Source organism: Cyanistes caeruleus, chromosome 3 (assembly GCF_971803275.1).
Source record: "Cyanistes caeruleus chromosome 3, bCyaCae1.hap1.1, whole genome shotgun sequence".
Classification (NCBI taxonomy): Eukaryota; Metazoa; Chordata; class Aves; order Passeriformes; family Paridae; genus Cyanistes; species Cyanistes caeruleus.
In genome coordinates this window covers 28,199,894-28,215,349 of record NC_141703.1, presented here as the reverse complement: position 1 = coordinate 28,215,349, position 15,456 = coordinate 28,199,894, and the positions used below count along the sequence as shown (strand labels likewise).

Here is a 15,456-nt window from a genome sequence, read left to right as displayed (position 1 = left end):
ACAATATAGACAAAGGTTACCACCAGAGTCACACTGGAAATGTGAAAACTTGTGCACCACAGAGTATTTATTTAGGTAAGGAAAGGTTATGCAGCTTATGGAAGAATTACTCTGCGAGGAAATTCAATTTCAGTAGCTTTTTTATCTCATTTCCTCAGTTCCTCTGTCATCCCCTGAGCTCAACCCTTTCTTTAGGATCCCTGAGTGAGAGGGGAAAAAATGTGTTGAATTTAATGGTTGGCTTGGGAAGTCTTCCCCAAAGGACTGTTTGTCCATTATAACTGGCTGTCTGCTGCACTTACTTTGTTTTACTGGCTATAAGGACAGGAGTACTTACATTTGTTCCCTTTCTCAAAATGTTGTGGTTTGGCTGAGTGGTTTAGACTAAACTGAAGAAATATATCAGTGCTAGAGAGGATGGTTTATTTTGGTCGTTTTACCTGTGTGTTTTCAAACTCCATCTGTACTGTGAGTATCATGCTGTGTGTGGGAGCGGCGCTGCGGCTGCGGCGGGTGGATGTGCAGGAGCCCTGGTTGCCCATTCCTACGCTCACACAGAAGGGTTTTCCCCAAATGCTCCTCTCTGTTATAGAGGGGAATTTACAGATGGGAGCAAGGTCAGGGACCTCTGCACAGAAAGCTCGGTGTGCTGGGGAAAGACAGATTTCACAGAGACTTAGTGCCACATCCCTCACAAGCACAGTGCAATTTAGCTGCAGGCAAGGCAGGGTTGACCACAGTGTGACTTGAATTAACTGCACCAGCCGGACCGAGCCAGAGGACAGACCAGTCAAGGTCAACCAGGGCTGTCCTGGCAGTCACCCTGGCCTCACCCATGCTACAGAGGAGATGCTGAAGCCACTCACTGCCCCTTCAGCTTGGCTGGGGTGCAGTGCTGTTCCTTGAGGACACCTTCTCAGCTGCACTGCCTGGCTGTGCTGCTGTTCTGCTGAACAAAGGGACACCTATATTCCACCACAATCAGCTTTGATAAAATGTTTCTTCAGAGGAGCAGCTCCCCAGTGGCTTGGCCTCCACATCCAGGCTGTGTGCTCCGGCAGCCAGTCTCCTGCAGCCCTGGTGCCAGGACGCCTGCTCGCCCGCGGACAGCTGGGCTCGGCGCCTGACAAAACCTGCTCGCACTCTTGGCCGTGATGAGTCCGGCAGCCTATTGCTCCCTGCTTCTCTGGGAAATACTACACTTAGGAGATCGGCAAAGCAGCCCTGAGCACGCTCCAGCCACATGCAGAAAGGATTTGGATTACAACTCTCCAGCTGCATGTGCAGCCCAAGCATTCTGGCCTTGTGCGAATGCAGTGGACTTTGCCTATTGATCTATTTTTCCCCTCTCCAAGAGGACTTTCTTATGAGACAGTTGTTCAGAAATTAATTTGTGCTGCACTAGTGATTGTATAGTTATTGCTCCCATGCGGCAATGGATATAGATTATATTTTACAGGAAATCATGAAGAAAAGACTATTGCTTTGAGCAAGGCTGTAATTTAAAGTTATCCAGGGAACATGACCCATTGCTTCTATTCTCACCTCTATAGCATTGCAGTGGTACAACACTAGCTCTAGTTCAGGGGATGTTCTGACCTTGGCTTTCAACATGACCGTGTTTATTCTAATTGACAGGTTTAACATTTTAGATCTGGTTCATAAGCCTAAGGTATGAATTAGTGAGCACTTAAACCTGAGGCAAAATTTTCTTGTGTATGAATAAGAGATGCAGGAGTCCAGTATATGTATTCAATGTAGAAATGCCTTTTCTCTTTTCCTACCTGGGATGCATGAGATGTGTTTGCAGTTCATGGTTTTATTTTATAGAAGATATATTTTATTGCCTCAGACTTCATGAAAATGAAAAAAATCAGTGATCATACTGAATTAGTCTAAATAGCATCACTTCATCATTTGTAACAGGAGACAAAATAACCTAAAAATATGCCCATGTAAATTGCTTCTTGTATACATATGATTTCTTTTATGTCGTTCTAGTGTGAACATCCCCCTTGAACGCTTCCCTGTATTGGACAAACTGATTACACTGTTCATTTAGCAAGTAGAAAATGAATGGAAGTACTATTAAATACTCCAAATCATTTGGATCAGAATATACCCACTTCCTTGAAAAATGAAGGTTGGGAAGAGCATGTAGGAATAACAACAAACACATAAATATAGAAGATGCAGTTCAGTCTGGGAGCTGAAAGTGGAGGTGATGCTCCTGTGTCTGGTTCTGCCTGGGCTGGCAGCAGCCAGAGGGCAGGGTGAGCCAGGGCTTCTGCTCTCTGGGGCCAGGGGTGTAACTGGGAGCAAAAAAAACTGGGTGGAGGGGATAGGATTACTGCTGGCTGTCTCTCCCAACCAGACTGAGGCTCAACCAAGTTCCACCAATTTATTTGTGGGAGAGGAGTTAGAGGAATTAATTTACTAATCCTGCACCCAGCCTCTCTCTTCCCTGACTGCAGTCTTCCACCAATTTCCCAATATAGATTGTCTTCCTCTCTGCAGCTGTTAGTTATTTGTAATTTTTAATAACAGAATGGTATTTCCTAAGACTTGGAGACTTTTATTTCTTCATCAAATCCACTTCTACCTAATGTACATAAAGGATTTTTTCCTAATACATAAAAATCTGTAAATTAAAGCACTTATAGTAGATTTTTTCTTCTGTCAATTTGATCTGAAGAAATTAGACGTATGCTTTAACAGTAAATGAATGTTTAAGAAAATTAGGGATTAGAAGTGATTCTTCAATCACTTACAAATCATGAACTTTTTGAGTAGCCCTGAAATAGCTTGCAGGAGTAGTTTTTAGGTGGCTAAAGATGTCTCACTGCACTCCTGTAGTTGCTCAGGAGAGACAATGTGGGGGCAGAGGCTCTACATGATATTGCTTCAGCTCCTGACTGTACGACTGCAACTTAATGAGCTGCTTAGGGCTCGACCCAATTAAAGGTTTAAGTGACTAAAAAAGGGCTTATGTATTATTAAGATTCCTGTACTGAACATTTCTAATCCATACCTTCCTGTTTAATTTCATAAGTCCTAAATGCAGCCAACTCTGCACCTGCACATGTTTGGGACCATCCCTGATACTCTTGTCATGTCTGGGTGTGATTACAACACAAAAATATACCACTTATTTGCTTTAAGGGCCTGTCACACTAGGCTTGGCACACAACCATTGGATGGATCCACCACAGGAAGCAGCAGTGGTTATGGAGCAGCTTTGGCTATGAATATGCTCCACCTTTGTTTTTGAAGGTAAAGGCAAATTCATGGGCAGGAGAAAGGGTGTGTAGTGCCACTAATATGTCAGGTACTTACTTACATAGAAAAGAGGATGTCAGTAAAATCCAGAGATCTCTATCTTCTAGTCAGCAAAGCAAGTCCAAGATCCCTTCATCCTGGCCAGAGGAACAGGGGTGGGATTTCTAAGAGATGCTCATGCACCATGTTTCTTGGTATGAGGTTGCTTCCTGCAGAAGGTGCTGGAGAATGTTCATATTCTAATCCCTTTGCCCCAAAGATTTCGTATCACAAAATCCCAAGGAGTAAAATAACCACTTTGTGACTCCAAAAATTGAGGTCCCACCCATCTCTCAGACTCCCGCCACCACAGAGTTTCTCTCTGTATCTCATGGTTGTACCAGCACTCACGTGTTGGCTTTGCCCTTGAGTCACCTCAGTTCAACAACCTGGAAGAAAACAAACAACAGCAAATCCTACATAGCTTTATGCCACACTAGTGAGTCAAAGGGAGGGTCCAGTCAGGGTCAGAGCTGGTGTAAGCAGGATGCAGGACTGGGAAAGGAGAGGCACATGTTGCCTCTCTTCTTTGTCCTTAGCTGAACACTTTGGTGCCTGCAGCTACAGGCTCCATATGTCTTTACAAGGAGCACACTGCCGAGCTCTGGGTTCGGGCCCTGATTGCTCATAGTGACCATTTCTGTTGGTGAAAATATTAGCAAAGATCTGAGAAAGAAGACCAGTAAAAATTAATTAGAAAAAGATTAAGTAATATAAGAATAGGCTCCTGTACAAACAGCCACATACAGCTCAAATGGTGTCTCCTGGGGATACGTTTGCATTAGATACATTCTCTCCTAGCTTTAATAAATGTTTTCTCTCAGAGCATAAAAATTTATGATTTAATCTAGGAATTAGCCTTAGAGACACCACAAATGTCTAGGGTAATATTAACCTTTGTCTCAGATAATCAATTGTTGTTGGTCAGCAAATAATTAATCTGATTTAAGGGGTTCTTAGGTGACACTGGGCAAACCCACACACTTCTGCACTGCTGCAGGCAAAGAGCTGCGACCAAAACACAGTTCCAAGTGTGACAGGTTGCTTCATCCTTGGCACTAGCTCAGCTGATGTATGTAGGCAGCAGAGCAAGATTACCAAGACCCTTCTGCCCACCCTGCCCTTTAGAAGGCAAGGAACTGCCAGATGAGGGCCCATAAGTAGACCACAATTTGACCGAGAGATACATAAAACAAGTACAGCATTAATCTAACTGAGAGAAAATAATTGGTAGGTATGTTCCTCAAGCTGCTTTGTTCTGCTTATGTAGAATGCTACATTGATTGAAGACATAAGCAGGAAGTACCTGAGAAAAGACAACTGAAAAGCAGATTTGCTATATGTCTTAATTTTTCATTATAGCAAAAAAGACACAGAGGCCTATTTGAGATTGAAAGCCTTTTTTTATATGCATATTATTAAAGGGAAAGAAAAAGAGAGAAAGAATACATTAAAAAGAAAAAAGGAAAATAGGAAAAGGAGGAAAGAAAAATATCTTTTGAGAGTTAATTCTTCAGCCATTTTCCTCTGCTTTTGAGCTGGTGCTCCACGACATTTCCATTATATGCTGTCTCTGGTGTATTGCTATCAAAGCATACAGGACTTTTCCATTGAGTGGAAAATTGGCGAGCCTTTCTTGTTTACAACTGCAAAGGTAACAACTCTGATAAAGTAATGGACGTAATTATGACACTTTTAGCCAAATTGTGGGAAAAATAATGTTACGTTCCCTTAGCCTGGCCATTGCACCTGAATGTGTTATTTTTAAAAATATTGATGCTTCTTGTTAACAGCTTCCCTGCTCAGAGAGGGCTGTGTGCACTCAGTAACCTCCTGACTTCAACAAATCACAGTAAAAACACTCTCCTTGCAAGTGTAGCTTAAGGATTTTCACAGCAATTGGTGCTCTCAATAGGCTCAGCTTTGGAAGAAGAGTGTGAGATTGACTTGTAGAGGCAGCAAGTGAAGCTCTGCGCTAGAAGGGGACTGGGCAGTTCAACTCAGCAGAGTCCCTCTGCAGTCTTTCCAGGCTTCACTGTGGACTGCTGCTACCCTTAAAAGACCAGGTGCCATCTAAGGCTGAAATATAAATGGATAGATGCTGCACTGCTGTAGTGATCATGCCATCCCCGTCGACAGATTGACAGGAAAAGCAGTGTACCGCAAGCCTTTTTAAAAAATACACTCTGAAGGCAGTATAAAGTAGATCTAGGCTGTTTAGGAGCACTTAAACCCCCACAGGATTACTATTATTAGAATCATAAAATCATAGAATAAGCTGAGTTGGAAGGGACCCATCAGGATCATTGAGTCCAACTCTTGGACCTCTGCAGGACACCATAAGAATCCCACCATGTGCCTGAGACACTGAGTCCATTCCTCTTTTATTGTATTGTATTGTAGGCTCTCTCACCAGACTACTCTCTCCCTATCCTAGCAGCTCAGGGAGTCAAGCACTGCAAACTTTCTTGAGCATCAAGCTCCAGACTCTAGCAAGCCCCTTGAATCCTCATCTTCTTAAGGCAATTCCCTAGCAAGCAGCCTATTCTTTCAATGCTTTACCTTTGTGGTTCTCAAAGTGCTTTATGAATGTTTATCAACATACCAGTGAGGGGTTAAAACATTGCTACTTTCCCAAGGGTGGGTAATGCAATTTTGGGCATCCACATGGAGATGTGTGAAAGTTTCAGAGATATACAATACCCAGAACTACCAGCTTCTGGTACACATAACTTGTGACCCAAAATAAGCACTATTAAAAATACAATGGTGGGCTTGCTTTTATTTACCTCCTATCAAAAAAGAGTTTAGAAGTAAAAACATTTTCAAGTGTGCCTCCACAGCTCTGAGAGTAAGAAACTTTTTATTTGTTTGTGCTTTTTTGCTGGAAGGGAGATGAGACAACTTAACTAAAGATGCAATTCAGGCAGTTTGGTCTGTAAGTAAAACAAAGTACACACCATATTGGATGACTCATAGCGAAATTGCAAGAGCAGATGAAATCAGTGGGAGCCACGAGCTTTTCCGTAAACAATTTCAAAGTTACTGACACCAAAGCACAAGGCAGTGCAGTGTCAGGCACCTGTTAGGGGAAGAAACAATTAAAATACATGACATTGTGAGGCAATGTGTTGTAGAGGCAAACAGCAGTGTGGGGACCAGCACAAAACAGCATTTGTAACATCTTCAGATCAACATGAATAACAGCATGTCAACATAAAGGCACATTTCATTCCCTCTGGATCGGCTACTTCCCAGGAATTCCCCTCTCAGGGGTATTTTGGTGGAGAGGGCCCAATGACTAGGAGGTTTGGGACAGGAATGATGAGAATGCAACCACTCCCCGTTATCATTTTTCCCACCCACCCTCCCACGGTGAGGAGCTTTTCTCCCTCCCGATGCTTTCACAGGAGCTCTGAAGCAGCTGGCAAGGCGAGGCATGCCAGCTACAGCTCTGCTGCTGGGGGCCCTTCAGGGGGGCTGCAAAGGCAACCAACCTCAAGCTCTGACCCTCTGCAGGGTTCCCTGTGGTCTGCTGGGAAACTCCTAAGGTAAATTAAACTGTTCTTTGGGGTGAGGGCAGAGGAAATGGTCTTTTCCTGAGTGATCTGTAAAAGGACTATCATGACCTACCAGTATCAACACAAAGTAAAAGAGTGGTGATTAATTTTGCCTCCCTGTCAGCTAGGGACCTCGCTCATCAAATTTTAAATCCCAGGAGAGCAGGTTACTGCAGTGTTGAGCTCTACAGAAAGTCAAAATGTAGGTGATTTCAAACCTAGAACAGACATGATTGTTAGTATTGAGTCAAATAAGTCATTGATTTGACTGCTACTTTTTTGTATGTCAGCTGAACAGCGCTGTGCCTCCTGCCTGGCATGCACTCACAGCTATGGCAAGCCATCTCCACTCTGGAGAGGTTTGGCATTGAAAGAGCTGTAATATTTTAAATTGGTATTTGAGGAACCATGCAGTCCTTTGGTATAGACTATTTCTTGCTGAGTAGAAATTGGTCCTGTTTTTGGCAGATGGCACAGACTCAAGTGTTTAGCCAGAGTGCTCTGATGTACATGTCCATGCATGCTCACAGTCTACAGATAAACATGTAGTGACTTAGGTTAGTGTGACAAAGGTGTTTGGCTAATGAGTGTCAAAACTACAAACACAACCAAGCCTCCTAAATTTGTTGAAGAAAAAATACCACCTGATATATTTCAGTTGGGTACTGGATTTGTCAGCTAAATCAGGACTGACTTTGCTGCTGTAAGCCATAATGCTAAAATATACCATTTGTATAGGATGCCCTCTGTGCTTTACACCTACAAATTATTCCTCCCAGTGAACTATTACTATAATTGTATAAAACCCAGGAATACTAAACTATCAAAGCTTTCCTGACTAAGCCAAAGCTATACAGCACTTGGGTGACAGTGACACTTGGAAAACAAAGACTAGGAACACTGACTTCTGGATTATTTTTCTTGTCCTGTATGTAATAGAGATCAGGTAAAAGAATGGTAGTGATGCAGATCCGAGTTTACATATTCTCAGCCAGTTGTTATTGCCATGCTGCTTCCTTGCAATAGCAGCTTAAAAAGGGACTGCTTAAAAAAGCCCCACCCAAAACCAAGACACTCCTAACTGTATTTTGAAATCTGATTAATTTCTCATCGCTCCTTTGTCATTACTAAAAAGCCTGTTCCTTAAAATAATTAATTGTGATACAATCAATATTTAAAATTTTACTTTATTTCAGTTAACAACCCATAGTTATGATTTTGTAGAGTTAAAAATTTTCTCCATCTCTGATTCAAGAATTCAGTGTTTCCAGATTGTTTCATGTAGTATTTGTAATTGACCACTGATTTTTATAATGCTGTCTGGTATTCAGTTTTTCTGCTATGTATAATTATTCAGCAATTTCAATTATGACTGGTGAAGTCAGGAAAATTTCACTTTCAGCCATATTAGTTCTTCACACTATTTTTCTCCCAGCTAATTCTAATTTTAATTAGATTGAGCAGCAATTGATTGTACTGATGTACTATTCAATTAATTCCACAGTAATGACTGAGGTTATTTGCTGAGTGACAGCAAAATACACCAAATTTTACAATTATGTACCAGTTCTACTGGAAACAGTGGTCTTGTATACCCAAATTCTGATTTTAAAGTCACACCTATTCAGGTATTTTTAAGCTATTTCCCATTAGAAAATGAGGATGACTTAATTTGTTAAGTGTAGAGATCATAAGCTCAGTAACATTAAGAAGGAACTTAACTGTAAAAATATCTCAAATTTAATTTTTTCATTAGAGACAGTTGGAGTCTTGGTTTGTTGTTGTGTGCCCATTGTTTTTTGCCTCCTGTTATTGTAGATACAGGGAAAATTATCTAGTGATCACACTACTTATGGTCTTGTCTTTTAATTCTGGATTGAAAAGTAAAATACAGACTACACTTCTGTATTTTCTGAACCAGAAAAACACAGATAAGACTATGACCATTGCAGACGATGTTTGATCTGCATGGACTGTACATATGTCTAGACTGTAGACTAAAATCTTGTGCACTGATCGGTAAGAGTCTGCATAACCCATTCAAACAGGAAATGTTGCATGAAGGTAAAATTCATGCCAGCATATAATAGCAGAAAATTACTTACACTGTCTGACCCAATTCAGAATCGTCAACCTCAAACATTCAAAAATTCAATCACCACACCAATCATGAAACTAATGCAAAATCTTGATTTAAAAGCACATTGATTTTTCTTTTATCTACAGGTTTCTAAGCTCACAGAGAGCAGGCTTCCAGACTTTCCCTGGCAGTCATGAAGGATGAAAACATTGTTTGGAAGGCTGCACTTTTCGCATAATCATATGCTTCTTGGGATCAGTGCTCTGCGAGATACAATACATTTTGTATAACAATTAAAATCATTGGCAAAACAGTTTTCAAAGGCAGGACCTATGATTAGTCACCAGTTATTAGAAAATAATTGGGAAGGCTAATGAGGAGCATTTGTTTCATTCTCTGCAGTTAACTACAGCATTATCAGACCTCTAAAGGATGAAGTCAGCTCTTTGATATGAAGTTGAAAATTAAGGCTGTAGACACATAGTAGAGAGCCAAATAGGAACTTAAACTTGAGTCAATGTGATGCCATAGGCTTATGGCACTGCCTTCACTCACAACCTGCAGCTGCTTTCACAGCCTCTTGGCCCAACTCAGTGCCGCCATACCTCTGCTCCATTTTCCCATGCTCTTGGGGAGCATGGTCCAGTAATGTATGTATGGATCTACAGCACATTACTTTGCCACTTTTTCAGACCATGGCTCTTGTACCAAGCTGGGATGGGCCAGAGAAAAAGTCCTGTCCAGGCACACAAATGTTGCAAGGTTGTGGCTGTGGGTCCCCAAGGAAGCTGCCATGGAACCTGGCCCAAGGAATTTGAGGGCCCATGGGATGAGCTTCCCTGCATCAGTAAACAACTACATACACTTGGCAAATGTTCCTCCCAAGCAAAGAAAGCACTGATCCCTGGGCTTATGCAACTCATAAATTGGTTATGCAGCCTACTGCATCTCCAAGTAAGATAACATCCACTCTTTCTTTTCTGTTGTCTCTCCCTACAAATTTTTTCACCATAAGAGGGGATTATCAGCTTGCAGTCCTGAGCAAAGTCCAGAGTGGGCAATCCCATTTTACTGATACAACCTACCACAGCAGTGGAATGCTATATCTGCCCCATTGGCTCTGAACTATTGCACATGTTGGGGGGTTGTGCTCCTCCCTTGAAATGGCTGCACCTCATGGCTGGAAGATGCAATGCCTGTGTCTGCACTGTGCAGAACAGCCAACTCTGGACAGAATTTGGTATTTAAGTGCAAAACAGAGATTACACAGCAGAGTCAAAACATTTAACAGCAGTATTTTGAATTTCAAAACTGTATGAAAGATCAGTTTTAACCTTTGAATAGAGTTCAAAAGATGTCCCTCAGCACACTTCCACTTTTAAATAAACAGGAGAATCAAGGGCCCTGACATTTCCAAAGCCCAAAACACCGGTTTGTTTTCCTTACATAAATACTTTGAATCTCAGCAACTGTCTACAAAAGATAACGACAGAATTTGTCATAGTAAAATGTGATCTGCTGTTAGATTTAGCTTGCAGTTTTACAGCACCTTTGGGGAGCTTTGGTCCATTGAATAGAAGAATTTGGATGTATTCTGAGCTCTAAGGACACGTTCTTCCCCTCAACGTTTTTCATAAATGTCATTGAAGATGCAGCAGCCATGCAGCAAGTGAGAAAAGCAGCTGCCTTACCATCAGGCTGAATTAGAATCATAGTGCAAATATACTTAAGTGACTCAGCAGTAACGAAGTGAGTATTTGGGATCTATTCTCCTCGGGTAGTGGTCATGTAATTCCCCTTCATCTACATGAGAATTGAACATATGTTTTAAACAGAAACTAAATATGTAGTGATGTAAACCCTTCAAGATTTTTTTTTCTTGAGAGAAAAGACACTGACAGAAGTTTTCTGTTATCTTCTGTTATTCTGTTGTTTATGTTATTAAAACGGGCATTTTTTTTCTAGGTTACAGAGAATTAAAAATCACCTTTTTTTCCCCAGAGCACCCAGGGTTTTTTTACCTTTCCATTTGATAGTGACACAGTATTAACAACCCCACATGTATAAATGGAGTCTATTAGACTATTGATACCTTTAAAAGGCAGTTTTGAAAATCAGGAGTAGTGGCTTTTGAAAGAGGTTAATCACAGAATCATAGAATAAAACAGGTTTTGCAAAGACTTCTCAGATCATGGAGTCTGACCTATGTTAACTTAGATTAGGTGTATTTTCTCCCCAGTGGACTAACAGAGTGACCAAACATCATTGCTGTCCACCTCTGAACTGGACAATGTTGTTTTCCAGATTTTCAACTTACCAGTCCCTCTGTCTCCCTGTGGGAGTGGGTATTAGCTCATACACTAGATAGAGCAGCTGGTGAGAAAACCTGATGCATCTGGAGAAAAGATCAAGTATTTGTGCAGAAGGAGCTACATCTAGGACGTGGTTGTTGTCTCCCGCCACGATGTGTGTAAATACATTAATGTGGTTTGGATCTGCACGGCTGGGATCCATACATTCATATGCTCATCCTGTGGAAGCCATCGCTCTGCCGAGCTGGTGGTAAAGCACAAGCAGCAGCACACAGGGGACAGAAAATGGGTAGTCATGAAAAAATAAAGGCAAAAAAAATTAATAAAGAACTATAAGCCAAAAGACACGTTATTGTTTTTTTAAGCCTCTTGTTCAAGACATGAACATCAAGATGAATTGACTGCCATTATGCAATTACAAAATAAACCTATCAGACAACCTCTGGGTCTGGGGTTTGCATGTAGCCCTGTTTGAAGCAGCAGTATGAGGCATGCTGTTTCTTTGCTAAAGACATAGATACACATTTCTATTTCTTACACATTTTTTCTATTTTTTTAGTATATAGTTATGGCCTTAGGCTGGGAAAAATATTTATGCTCTTCTCTTCGGTGTATATATTTTCTAGAGGACAACCCCACTCTTATGCATATGCAAAAGTGCATGCTTTACATATTTACTTTCTTTATACAAAACAGTGTGCCTGCCACATCATGTACTGCTTTCACTTCTGTGCATATTCCCCCAAATTTATCATCTTCTCATATTTAGAATGTAATTCTCACTCAAATCACAAGCAGCCAGCTTTTCTTAATAACAGTTATTTCAGAGATAACAGCTAATTATGACATTTTAAAAGGCATACATTAATATTTCAGTAGGCTCAATGTTTTGAAATACTACTCAGGGCAACATCTTGGTTGTTTTTGCAGGGAAACCTAAGGATCCATTCAGCAAATAGGCAGTTAAAACATCCTTCAACATACAAACCCTTGCAAACACTTTCTACAGCGTCTTCTGTTTGTCATAAGCCACACTTTGAAAAAAAAAAAACCAACCCAGCTTTAATGGATCACTTCTTAATGTAATTAAGTATATTTAACAACAGTATGCTTCAGAGTCCTTAAATGAGCACTTTGCCTGAAGACAATGTATTCATCCAAATCCCGCCCTAAAACATTCTTATTCTGTAAATCCTATTAGCAATTAATCTGCTAAAGTTAGGTGTGCTTTATCATATTTTTTCAGATACCTGGAAAGCTTTGAGAGCTACTGCTCATTCAGCAGCTTATGGTTCCTTCTGGAGATCTAACTTAGCCTGGAAACTTTGAAGGGTTGATGCCACCTTGCCTTGGACATCCTCAGCTCAACAGCGCTACAGGGAAAAGAACAAAGTGGAGGATTTATTGTAGGACGGCATTAGCAAGGGTGTGGTGAGGGACAAGACTGAGACGGAAACCTAACTGTGTACTATAAATGCAAAGGAGAGAAGGGATAACTCACCTCTCTTTTATCACTTCCACAGTGCATTTCATTCCAAAAACAACAGAGACTTTTATCTGAAAGTCCTTGGATGACCGATCCCATTTAAATTCAGCCTAAGCCTCTGCAGGCTGGAGTGAGGCCTGACCATGCTGTGAGGTGGGGCCAGCAGGGACCCCAAATATTTTCAAGCTCTAAAAAAGCACGGTCAGATTATTGTTTCAAAAGAATGATTAACACCTCTCTGAACTGAAGTCAAATTCGCACACGAAAAGCCAGGAAAGGGGATTTCTGTTCCTCCCTGAGGTGCATGCAAAGTCTTTCTTGGAAGAAAGAAGTGGCTGTATTTTCCTTTCAGGTTTATCTCACAGGCATGTGAAAGGCACTTGGGGCTTCCCAAACCATCAATTAAATGCTGTGAGAATTTGAAAAAGTTAACAAGGGGAAGAGGGAGTTATTTGAGGATCTCTAAACCATTTTAAGCAGGAACATGGAAAAATTACCGAGCACACATTTTAAAATCATCATATTGCAAGATTCTAAAATCTTTGTCTCAAAATCTCACTGCTAGATTAAGCTTGGCCACAGAAAACAAGACAGCAGGGCTACTGACTTTAATTTAGATTCAGAAAGAGTGGTACTACCTAGCCTTGCCTCCCAAGCCAGGAAATGTCTCCTGAGGAGAACCAGTACAGCTAACACTCCAGCCTCCTCTCCCTCAAAGCTGCCATGTCCTAAAGGGTTTACAGTATTATAGAGTGGCATCCCCCTTTCCTCCTGCCCACTCCAAGGGATGATCTTTCCCCATAGCCCAGGGACACTTCTGGGGGGAGTGGGGAAAGCACTGGGGCTGGCAGGTTGCCTATTCCCCCTTCGAGACCAGGGCCACCATGGGGGGGCTTCTGTCCTCTGCCTTTAACCACTCGTGGAGGCCTTTCCCGTGAGAGGAGGGGCACAGTGGCTGGCACTGACTGGACATGCACCCAACCACGGGGTTCTGCTTCGGAATTGTCTTACCCCAGGGACCAGCCTGAACCGTGTCAGGGCAGGTTTAGGCTGGGCGTTAGAAAAAGGTTCTTCACCCAGAGGGTGGTTTGGCACTGGCGCCCCAGGTCACAGCACCAAGTCTGACAGAACTTAAGAAGCATTTGGAAAACGCTCTCAAACATGGTGGAATTCTTGGAGTGTCCTGAGCTTGGCAGAGTTGGAATCGATGAACCTTGTGGGTCCCTTCCAACACGGGAAACTCTCTGATTCTGCGGCTTGGGGTGGCTGCTGCGCTCAGCAGCCTCTGCCGAGGGCACACCACCTACCAATCCCCGCCCGACCCGCCTGACACACGGGGCGCTGAGGCTGAAACTTCGCCCCGGGCCGGCAGGGAAGAGAAGGGCCGGGAAGAGCTGGAGCTGCGGCCGCCCCGCGGCTTATGGGCGGCGGCGGAAGCGCCCCGAAACCGTGGCTGGAAATTCCCCGGCGGCAGCGGCCCCGCGCTCCCGGCTCGTGAAGCCCCCGGCCCGTGGCATCCCCGGGGCGAACCACGGCGCTTCCCCCGGCCCAGCCCCGAAGAGCGCGCGTTCCCCCCATCCCCGGCTCTTTCAGCGTCCGCCAGTACTTCTCCCGGGCGCTTCCGCTCCCAGCGGGGCAGCTTCTCCGGGAGCGCCGGGTCTCACGGGGCTGGAAGGGGGAGGAGGTGTCAAGGCGCTCCTGCAGGGAAGGGCCCCCCTTTGCCCCGCCCCGCGGTCCCGGAGAGGTCCTGCAGCAGAGGGGAGAGAGCCACCCAGGCTGTCCCTGCCCGTCCTTCCTGCGCTGGGGCGGGGGAGCGGCGGCCCTCCCGGCGGGCAAGGGGGGAGCCCGGGGAGCTCCTCCCGCGCGATCCCGGCAGCGGCAGCGGCAGGAAGGGCAGGGCGGGGGCGGGGGCTGTGCCTGTGCCGGGGGGGGGGCGGTTCGCGGAGGAGGGGCCGCCGCCGCCGCCGCCGGGCGCAGCAGGCAGAGGGAAGGCAGGGAGCGCAGCTGCCGCCGCCGTTGCCGCCGCCGAGGGCCGGGGCCTTGGACGCGTCCGGCGAACAGCGCAGGAGGAGAAGGAAGGGGAAGGGGGGGGAGCCAGCCGGCCCCTCTCGGAGGACGCGGCCCGCATCCGCCCGGAGAAGGGCAGAGGGAAGCGGAGGGGGAGCGAGCGGGCGCAGCCGCCGCCGCCGCCGAGGAGACAAAGAAGCGGAGCCCGCCTGGGCTGGGAGCCTCCCCGCCGCCGCCCGCTCCGCTCCGCTCCCCGCCGGCCGGCCGGAGGTAAGCGCGGCTGCGGGCGGGACGGGGATGGGGCCGGGGCGGGGGCTGGGGCCCGCCGCAAACTTGTGGCAGCCGCGGGGGACGACGCGGAGAAGGGGCGTCGGGAGCGGGGGAAAGGCGGGTGTCACCTGGGCGGCCGAGGCTCCGCGGCCGCCCCGCGCAGGAGAGGGCCGGTACCTGCCGGGGGCGGCACGGGGGGCCCGGAGCGGGAGGAGGTGTTTGTATGCCACGTCCAGTTGCGGGGGGAGCTCGGGGGCGGCTCCTCCTCATCCTCCCGAGTTGCTGCTTGTGTGTGTGTGTGTGTGTGTGTGTGTGTGTGTGTGCGCGCGTGTGACAGCCGCTGCTTTGTGTCGCCCGGCCGGGGGGCAGCGCCGGGCCGGGACGCCACCCCCCACACCCCTCGCGGGGCTCCGGTGAATGGAG

General features: G+C 45.0%; 1 protein-coding gene and 2 long non-coding RNA genes across 7 annotated transcripts in view; 2 read left to right on the top strand and 1 right to left on the bottom strand.

The window, feature by feature from the left end:
- Nucleotides 1-4,701: 4,701 nt before the first annotated feature.
- On the bottom strand, nt 4,702-15,448 carry LOC111922678 (uncharacterized). 2 transcript variants are annotated; one of them, XR_015284287.1, is made up of 6 exons: nt 12,772-14,473; nt 12,521-12,643; nt 11,276-11,514; nt 6,952-7,096; nt 6,279-6,400; nt 4,702-4,964 (listed from the first exon to the last, which is right to left on the bottom strand). It is a non-coding gene; the product is annotated as an uncharacterized LOC111922678 (long non-coding RNA). The 2 variants fall into 2 exon arrangements; XR_015284288.1 differs by lacking the exons at nt 4,702-4,964; nt 12,772-14,473 and adding an exon at nt 15,211-15,448 and having other exon boundaries at nt 6,165-6,400.
- Nucleotides 6,736-9,280, top strand: LOC111922679 (uncharacterized). Its single transcript, XR_002860643.2, has 2 exons — nt 6,736-6,869; nt 9,105-9,280. It is a non-coding gene; the product is annotated as an uncharacterized LOC111922679 (long non-coding RNA).
- The window catches only part of NCK2 (NCK adaptor protein 2), a 120,436-nt gene continuing 119,676 nt past the window's right edge, over nt 14,697-15,456 (top strand). The window contains exon 1 of one of the 4 annotated variants that reach the window (XM_086880330.1): nt 14,697-15,033. The gene's annotated coding sequence lies outside the window, so the exon portion shown is untranslated. Of the gene's footprint in view, nt 15,034-15,092; nt 15,207-15,456 lie in introns of those variants that run through there. The other 3 variants (XM_086880333.1, XR_015284286.1, XM_086880332.1) reach the window with 3 other exon arrangements.